Source organism: Lagopus leucura, unplaced genomic scaffold (assembly GCF_019238085.1).
Source record: "Lagopus leucura isolate 7727_CA_CO unplaced genomic scaffold, USGS_WTPT01 Super-Scaffold_810, whole genome shotgun sequence".
NCBI lineage: Eukaryota > Metazoa > Chordata > Aves > Galliformes > Phasianidae > Lagopus > Lagopus leucura.
In genome coordinates, this window is record NW_024962261.1 from 4,642,869 (window position 1) to 4,651,065 (window position 8,197).

General features: G+C 38.3%; 1 long non-coding RNA gene across 1 annotated transcript; it reads right to left on the reverse strand.

Moving 5' to 3' along the window:
- Nucleotides 1–5,966: 5,966 nt before the first annotated feature.
- LOC122177061 lies at nucleotides 5,967–7,729 on the reverse strand. The gene is made up of 3 exons (XR_006177923.1): nucleotides 7,661–7,729; nucleotides 6,684–6,829; nucleotides 5,967–6,159 (listed from the first exon to the last, which is right to left on the reverse strand). It is a non-coding gene; the product is annotated as an uncharacterized LOC122177061 (long non-coding RNA).
- Between the last annotated feature and the right edge of the window lie 468 nt (nucleotides 7,730–8,197).

The following is an 8,197-nucleotide window of genomic DNA, read 5'->3' on the forward strand; positions in this document are numbered from 1 at the left end:
TTAGATAGCTCTGATTTTGTTTTACTTTAGCTTTCTGTTAAACAGATAAGTATACATACACACAGAAATTTATCTTTCTGTCAAGGAAAGAGAGCACAAAGACAAAGACTATATTTTCTAGAACTACATATCATTTTGCTTTTTCTCAAATTATTCAATCAGTCTTCGGAATAGCATATGTTCAATCAACTTTGTTGAAATCAACTTTGTTAAAATTAACAGAAAAGCAAGATTTGATTCAGGCAGGAGGCCACTCTTGCTCTCATAGTAAGATTTTGCAAAGATTCTAGTTGTTATGTTCTGTTTCGCTTTGTTGGGTTTTGTTTTTTTCCAACTGTTAGATTTACAGTAGCCTGCATTTGGCATTCTGGGTTAAAGATCCAACAGATAAATACAATATTTGGTGAAAAATATGATACTCCGTGATTGCTTGACAACCTTTCTATATATCCAGTGTAATCTCTGCACTGTCTTGTCTTAGCCAGGATTATATGATTAGTTTCTGATATGTCATACAACACTGATGCCAGAGGATAATGGGACTGGTGTGACAAGATGCTGAAATTTTATCCAAGCCAGATTAAAAGATACAGTATTCCAAATGTCTTATTATTCTTTTGTGACAGAGTTTAAATTTAATAATCTTTCTCACTTTTTGCTGGTTGAGCACAAAGTGACATCTTCTTTAGTGTGAAAATGGCAAAACTAGATGGAAGAAAAAAATGCTTTTTGTAGGTATGGAAACTATCTTTTCTGGAATCCTACGTCTTCGGGGAAGGTGTAATCATCACAAATGGCCCACTTGAGGCTCTTAATGTATAAACCCTCTCCTTCTGTGCATTACAAGGGCTAAAATTTTCATCTTGAGATTCCTATGACTAAATAGCCTAGCTCTTTTAGTTTATAATGTCAGAGAAATCCTCACTGAAGTTACAACCTTGGGAATACCATGCACTTTTATTTCTACTTAGAGACTCAAATTGCTTGTATATCACTGCAAATTAATGTTAAAAAATAAAACTCATAACATTTGTTTAACCTGTTTCTTTAGGTTAAATAACTCAGATCAGCATCCATAGTTTAAAAGAATAGAGTGTTACCTTCCGTGCTTTCTTCCAGCCAGCTGAGCAATAGCACAGTATTCATCCAGTGTTCTCAGTGAATGGGCACACTGGTTTGGTCTTCCTGAGCAACGAGACAATCCCTCCGTAAATTTCTGTTATCCCAGGGTTACTAATGGTTATAGAGTACACCGCACTTAGGTAGATCCTCCTCAACATCATTTGTGCTTCTCGCTTGACAAAGGCAAACTTTACATTTTATGGAGTATTTTTGGTAGGGCCTTTACCAACACACCCCTTCTCTACCGCCCCATGCTCTTGCCATTCATGGTGAAGATTTTAAGAAGAACGTCAACTTCACCAAAATTCACCACTTGTGAAAGTCACTTTTAGCTGGGTAGCTGTGTCCAGCTCCCGGGCCTGTTTAATTCCTAGCCCTGTCATAATCTTCTTCACACCTCCCACTTCTGCTCACACACTGCATGACACAGACCTGTCCTTCTTCACGCTGGCTCATGGCTTGAAAGGGCAGAGCGGAGGTTCTATTCATCACCTACCCCAAATCCTGTATCCTCTTTTTCCACCACCAGACCATGCCCCGAACTCAGACAGCATCTGAAGAAACAGCATAGAACAAGAGGCAAATTTTTCTCTATAGAATAAACAGTCCTCTTTGGGGTCTTTGAATTATCTAGGAATAAATCTAGACTTCGGTAAACCTGATACTTATCCTGATTTTCATTAAATAGGGATTTTTTTAATGAGCACTCATTAAATTGTTCTGAAGAAGGATATTTTTTCAGAAAGTGTGTGGGTGATTTTGGAACTGATTTTTTTGACTACTTGACATTTATTTAGCTGATGATATGACAAGTCTCTTTGGCCATATGTGGCAGCTAATACACCTCAGATGACAAGCATCTTTAAAGCAGAAAAATAGTTGCTATCGGTAGCTAACAAACTTGCAGAACATAATCCTCTGCAATGTACCTTCTGGATAATGTTGTGCATAACTAACAAAATTCCCCAAGATTCTTGTATGTGTGACACTGTGTGTGGTAGTGCACAGCTGTAACAAACTGTGAATCATTGTACATGTGTGCATGCATTATTTGCAATAAGTAGGCATAACTCTTCCATACATTGTTGAAATTTCCTTACAATTCTCCACTGATAAGATGCACCACTGATAAGCAGAGCGTGAAGCCTTCACAGAATCACAGAATGGCCTGGGTTGAAAAAGGACCACAATGATCATCTAATTTCAACCTCCCTGCTATGTGCAGGGTCGCCAAGACCCAGGCTGCCCAGCCACCAGACCAGGCTGCCCAGAGCCACATCCAGCCTGGCCTTGAATGCCTCCAGGGATGGGGCATCCACCTCCTATATTCAGCTAGTAAGACTGTGAACAGCCATAGCTCCACAGGTCCTTCCGAACACATCTAAATGGATCTCTGAGGCAAAGGAACACAACGTATGTTCCAGAAGCTCTGTGTTGGACCATGAGCTGTGCCAAACATCTGGAAGACACAGTGTTGCTCAAGCAACTATAACAGATACCATGGAGAGTCACTGGCAAATGGGGACGTCAGGGACAGCAGTGAGACTGCCAGAGGACTGGTTCAACCCTCCCTCCCAGCCAACCGTGCTCCTGTTTTGCCCAGGAAACCAAGTGCCATTAAGGAATGAAAGAGAAGAAAAGAGTACATATTTGCTACAGCCTCATGTTCAAGTAAAACTTCAATGTTTTTGTACTCTTTTTCTTTCATGGTAAGTTCATGATTATGAACTTCCCACCTACTGCATCAGTATCTGTCACACTGAAAACTGCAGGGAAGTGGGATGAATGTGGGATACATGAGATCCCTTCCATTGCAGCAGAGAGAGTTCCTGCACAGTGGCTTATTAAACATGCAGAATTCTGCTGAAATTTTTCTTAACTAATTGAAATCAGACCAGAACTTCTATCACATCCTACATAGCATCATGTCTACAGTAACCTCTTTGAATTACGCAGACCTGCCATTTATTCTTACAGTGATGTCCCATCAGGCCACACTGCACAGTTCACCCCTGGAAACATCTGACATACTTGGTGTTCTTCAGAAGTTGCTGCATTTTACTCAATAATTGTTAGAAGTGACTGCTCAGAAAACAGGAAAATAACATACTGAATAGTAGTAAAAAACCTTGTCTTACTATCACAGAGCCGCAACTGTTGACTTGAATGCAATATTTTTTAAAGATAGAAAGGTAATCTCCCTCCATAAAAAGATAAACTATGTTTATGTAAACTCCATTTAAGCTGCTCTGCTTGATGTTTCCATCACTTATGAGATGGAGAGCACTGAAAAAGGAAGACCTTTTTTTCAGAGGAATCTTTTTACTATCATGAGAAAAAGGAAGCCATGTTGTAGGTAAGAGATTTGAGGAATTGTGAAAAGTTTTGAGTGAATCAAATCACCACATTTCCAGAGGCTTGTTTGTCACTTATTACCAGCATTAGACTTATTTTTGTTTCATCTTAACATCTGCTTTTAGCTTATTGCTTCTTCCCTAGGTTAACCTACATTAAAACACTATCAGTCCTTGTCTTTATTTTACTATGACAGTCCTCTCACTTGCCTCACATCTGTTATCACCATGCTACTCAGTGTAGTGGAGAGGACACCTTCCACCACCTTCTAACAAGTTATGTTTTTTAATGTTTTAATTGAGGAGCTCTTTCACTGTCTCCTGTTAGCACCCTGACCCAGCAATGTTTTTTGCACTGCCAGAGGCACACAAGTTCTTCATGGCCTTGTCACAGAGGGACAGTGCCTCCAAGAATTAAACCAATTAAGGATCTTTTAGTCAATTTAGCACTTTCTCAAGACAACTTCTCTTGTTATTTTTTCATTAAGAAGAGATTGCAATTATTTTCTTCAATTATCCTGCTCCTCTTTGTTGCAATAAGATGCAGAGTCAGAATCCCAAGCAGAGCTCACCAATACACCTCAAGAACCATTTTATGACCCTCATATAACACTTTACACAACTGTTTAATTTTCTATTTAAAACAAATTAACTGTTGCATGCTCTAATCAGGACACAAAGGACCCCAGATCTTGTCTGGAAGTATGTGGAGGTTATTGAGAGGTTTTCCAGATTGATTGCTGCTCTAAGTGCATGACCTGAGGATGAACTTTGACTAAACTTTGCTCTTTGTGTACTTGGCAGTCTGTATTTGGAAAGCATCAATTGTCTGTGTTCAATGTATTAAATGTAAGGCATATACTTGCCACAGACTTGGAGCTTCTTTGTTTTTACAGAAGCAAAAGCTTCATCAGTGCTATTTATTTCAGATATATCAACTCTTCCATAATTTTTTTCAGTCTGCTATAATAAGCAATTATTTCATTACAGTTGCAATGTCATCAGTAATCTACAGTTGTAGCTCAGTAAAAGAAACATACCAAATCCATAGCAGAACTGTGGATTGACCATCATTCACAGAAATCCTTCAACACTGTTCAAATTTAGTGCTGAGATAGCCATAGGCTTCTTCTGAACAACAGATTTTATTTCCATTCTGATCCACACGCACTATTCCACAGTGAAGAATGTTTGCATTTTTCTAGTCTCTTAAAAAGCAACACATTCTCTCAAAAAGTCAGAGACAATCTTCTGACACTTCTCAGACACAGATGAACATGGAATTGCAACTTACTGAAGCTCATCCATAAAGGAATACCCTGTTGTAAACAAATGAAGAAACAAAAGATTTGCCATTCCCACAACATGTGACATTATCTTTTCAATCAGTTGCTTCCCCACTGATTAGTCAAACAGACCAATGAAGGTCAAATAACAATCAGCATTTGTGATATTTTTTCAGGGTAAATAACATATAAATGCAATTGCTTTGCTTCAGCTACAGAGTTTTTGAGGATTTACATTTATCTCTTGTGAAGGCACACGCATCTCCTAGATAACAGGTGTCCCATGCTCTTTAGCATCTTAAGTGTGTTCTTCAGTAACCCCTTATTAACTTCATACATGAACTGTGGAGGCATGTAACTTCGGCTTTGCACACACACACACCTAAGCAGAAGCTCTTTTTTCTCTTCTCAGTGCATGTCACTTAAATGCCGTTCTGCTTCTGTCTTTGTGGCTGCTCTTCAGAATCTTTCTATACTGAAAATGTTAAAAACATTCCTTTCCATCTGACTTCTTCTAGCCAAGAAAGTATACGTAAATGCCATCGAATTCAATGTATAACAATCTTCAAGAATTTTTGTCTCAAGCTGAATTGTGCTTTTCTTTCTTTTTATCTTCCTCTGGTGGAGCAGCAAGGATCTCTTTGAATAGATCTTTAAACTTTGCTGTAGCTTTCTGTGATATCTGCAAGCAGCTGGAGTTTATAATACTTCCACTTAAATTTCTGTTCAGAAAGTGACTGTACCTTCAGTGAGAAAGTCCCTGTGTAAGCTCCCTTCTTAGTCCTAGACACAAGTTAGGCACACTTGCAGGTTAATGTCACAGTCTCTCTCCACACACTAAAGGTCTTCTTGTCTGCGCAGCTTGGAGAAGGGAATCTTCCATTCTGAATAAACCCAAACCATCGCTTCTTAAGACCAGGATGAAAAATATTACACTGTTTCCATCCAAGAACACATATCTACTTTAGCTGCATGTGACTTCTTTTCACTGCTTCTTTTCAAAATCTCAGCTCTCTCTTGTTGGGTTATAGCAGCTAGATAAGAAGTATTGCATATTTGAGCCAGTGATGAAATGTAATTAAATTTCTGAATGATTTAGTAGGATAGAAAAAGTACTGTTTAAAAGCTTTAAATGGATGTTTGTTTTAACTGTCACAAGGTATTTTGCATAAGCTAATGAAAAAGCAAACATCTCTGACAGGGAAGAGCATGTTTGAGGTTTGAAAAATACATGAGAATAATCCTCAGTCTGATACCAAGATCCACATCACTGTGACTGCAAGTGCTGCTCATTTCCAAGCCTTTGGAAGCAGTGTCTGGGGAGGGCAATCTCACAGCCTGCTCACACGTGCCACAATTAGGGCAGTGGCCCACTCCCACTCTTCATTTGGAAAGTGCTACACAGGAGAAAAATATCAGTCATTAAGCAGCAGGCACAAGGACTGCCTGATATTTTAACATACAGTTCTGTTCATCAGCACCACACTCAGTCTCTCACCCAGCGGACACAGATATGTCCTTTGTGGCCTCCCGCAGCTCAGTGTTGTGTAGAGACTTGAAACGTCCTCCCTTGTTAGGGCCAGAAATGAACTTACAGACTTAAGCTAATGTATGTACACAAGTTTCAAAAGACTCAGGTGGCACGTTCGCAACTGCAGTGTCCTCCCAGAGAATTTAAAAATAGTATCAGTCTCCCTGGTTTAGGCCTCAAACTGTCGTTGTGCAATCTTCTCATTTGACCAGGAAAATGACTGCTAATATACTAGATTAATACTTAAATGCCGTGTGAAACTGGCCTCATTGCCACTCATGCCCCAAAGGCTGAATCTTTTATTTAGGTCATTGCATTATCTAAAAATGGTTGCTTGGAGAATGAATCAGAAATCTGATACTCACTGCCTCTGGAAAGTACATATCTCACCTCTAGAATCAAGAGACTGGCTATCAAAACACTCTGTATACATATAGCAGTTTCATCACCCAAACAGCTGTTTGCTCTTTGTAGGATGAAGCTTCCTTTTGAATAAATCACAGCCCAAAAGAAAAGCAATACATCAAGGTCTTTTACTAGGAAAAAAAAAAAAAATTATTAATTTACCCCATACTTACAAACGCACATTAGTCATTCCAATCTGAGAATGAAGGTAGAATGATTGCTTCAGGGATCTTAGATAATCATCATGTTAGACTACTGTGAGTGATTAGACATAGTGACTTTATATAAACAATAATTGATTTGTCTATTAGTGGGAGAACTCTAATAATAAAAATAAAAATATTGTTGTTTAAGTGCCAGGCATACTCCTGCACTGATCCATCTTAGCTGCTAGGATCATCCTGCATCCACACCAGAAATCTGCAGTGGAACTAAAAACTGGCTATTGGAAAGAACTCCATTTTTCTTTAGAAAGAAACTAAAGAATCTGTCTTTTCCTGAGGCATCACTCTTTTTTCTTTCTGACATCATTAGCATGGTTTCATTTCCAAAGTTCTAAAAAAAGACTAACAAGCAGCTTTACTGTTAAGGCTTGAAAACATACAGACATAAAATGCGTAGTCTGTCTTTCATTTCAGCCAGAATATTGCATTGCTGTGTTTTGAAATCATGACTGTGTTATAAAACTGACATTTTTACTGGAAAAAGCCACTACTGAAAACACATAGAACAGTTCCCTGAGTTAAGTCTGTCTCACTATCTGAATATCAGAACTGCAACAAACACAGTTTTACTGTATTCTCCATCTTATTCTCAATTTTCTTTGGAGAAATATTCACAGGAAATTAAAAATACACTGTTTTACATTTGAATCAATACTAACACCTTGTTCTTTTCAAGCTACTCTGCATCAGAAATGACTTTTCTAAAACACAATGTGTGGAAAAAAAGCTGCCTTTTACCTTACTTCTCATTCGTCTCTTTCATCCTCAACCCACACAGAGAAGCAAGAAGCTTCAGCCTCTCTGGCTCTCCTGGAAAGAGGTTTCAGTTTGTTAGCAGGACACAAAACTTAAAAGGGCAGAAAGTGGTGAATCTTAACAAAGATCATTGCTACACCCAGGTGTTTCTAATGCACTCACCTTCAGTAACTGTTAGCAAAAAAGCCAAGCAAAGAAAAAATGTTTAACAGTGTAGTACAGATAACTCTTTCTGTCAAATAATCAGGCACCACTGGTACTTCTTATATGACAGTGCTATGAATTTTCCAGCTAAAAAGGAGTTATCTGAGTTAAGATAGGCCTGAATTTTGAATTTACAGCCTAAATAAAGTCCAAAAAGAAACATTTTCTTTTAAAAGTTTCCATTAGACCTCCTTTATATATTATTTTTTAAAAAGAAAAAGAATCAGATACATTTCTTTCCCTTTTCAAGTGATCCTTGAGTCAGGTTTCTGCACAGCTGAATCTTACCAGTAGCCCAGGTTTGCTCAGATACAT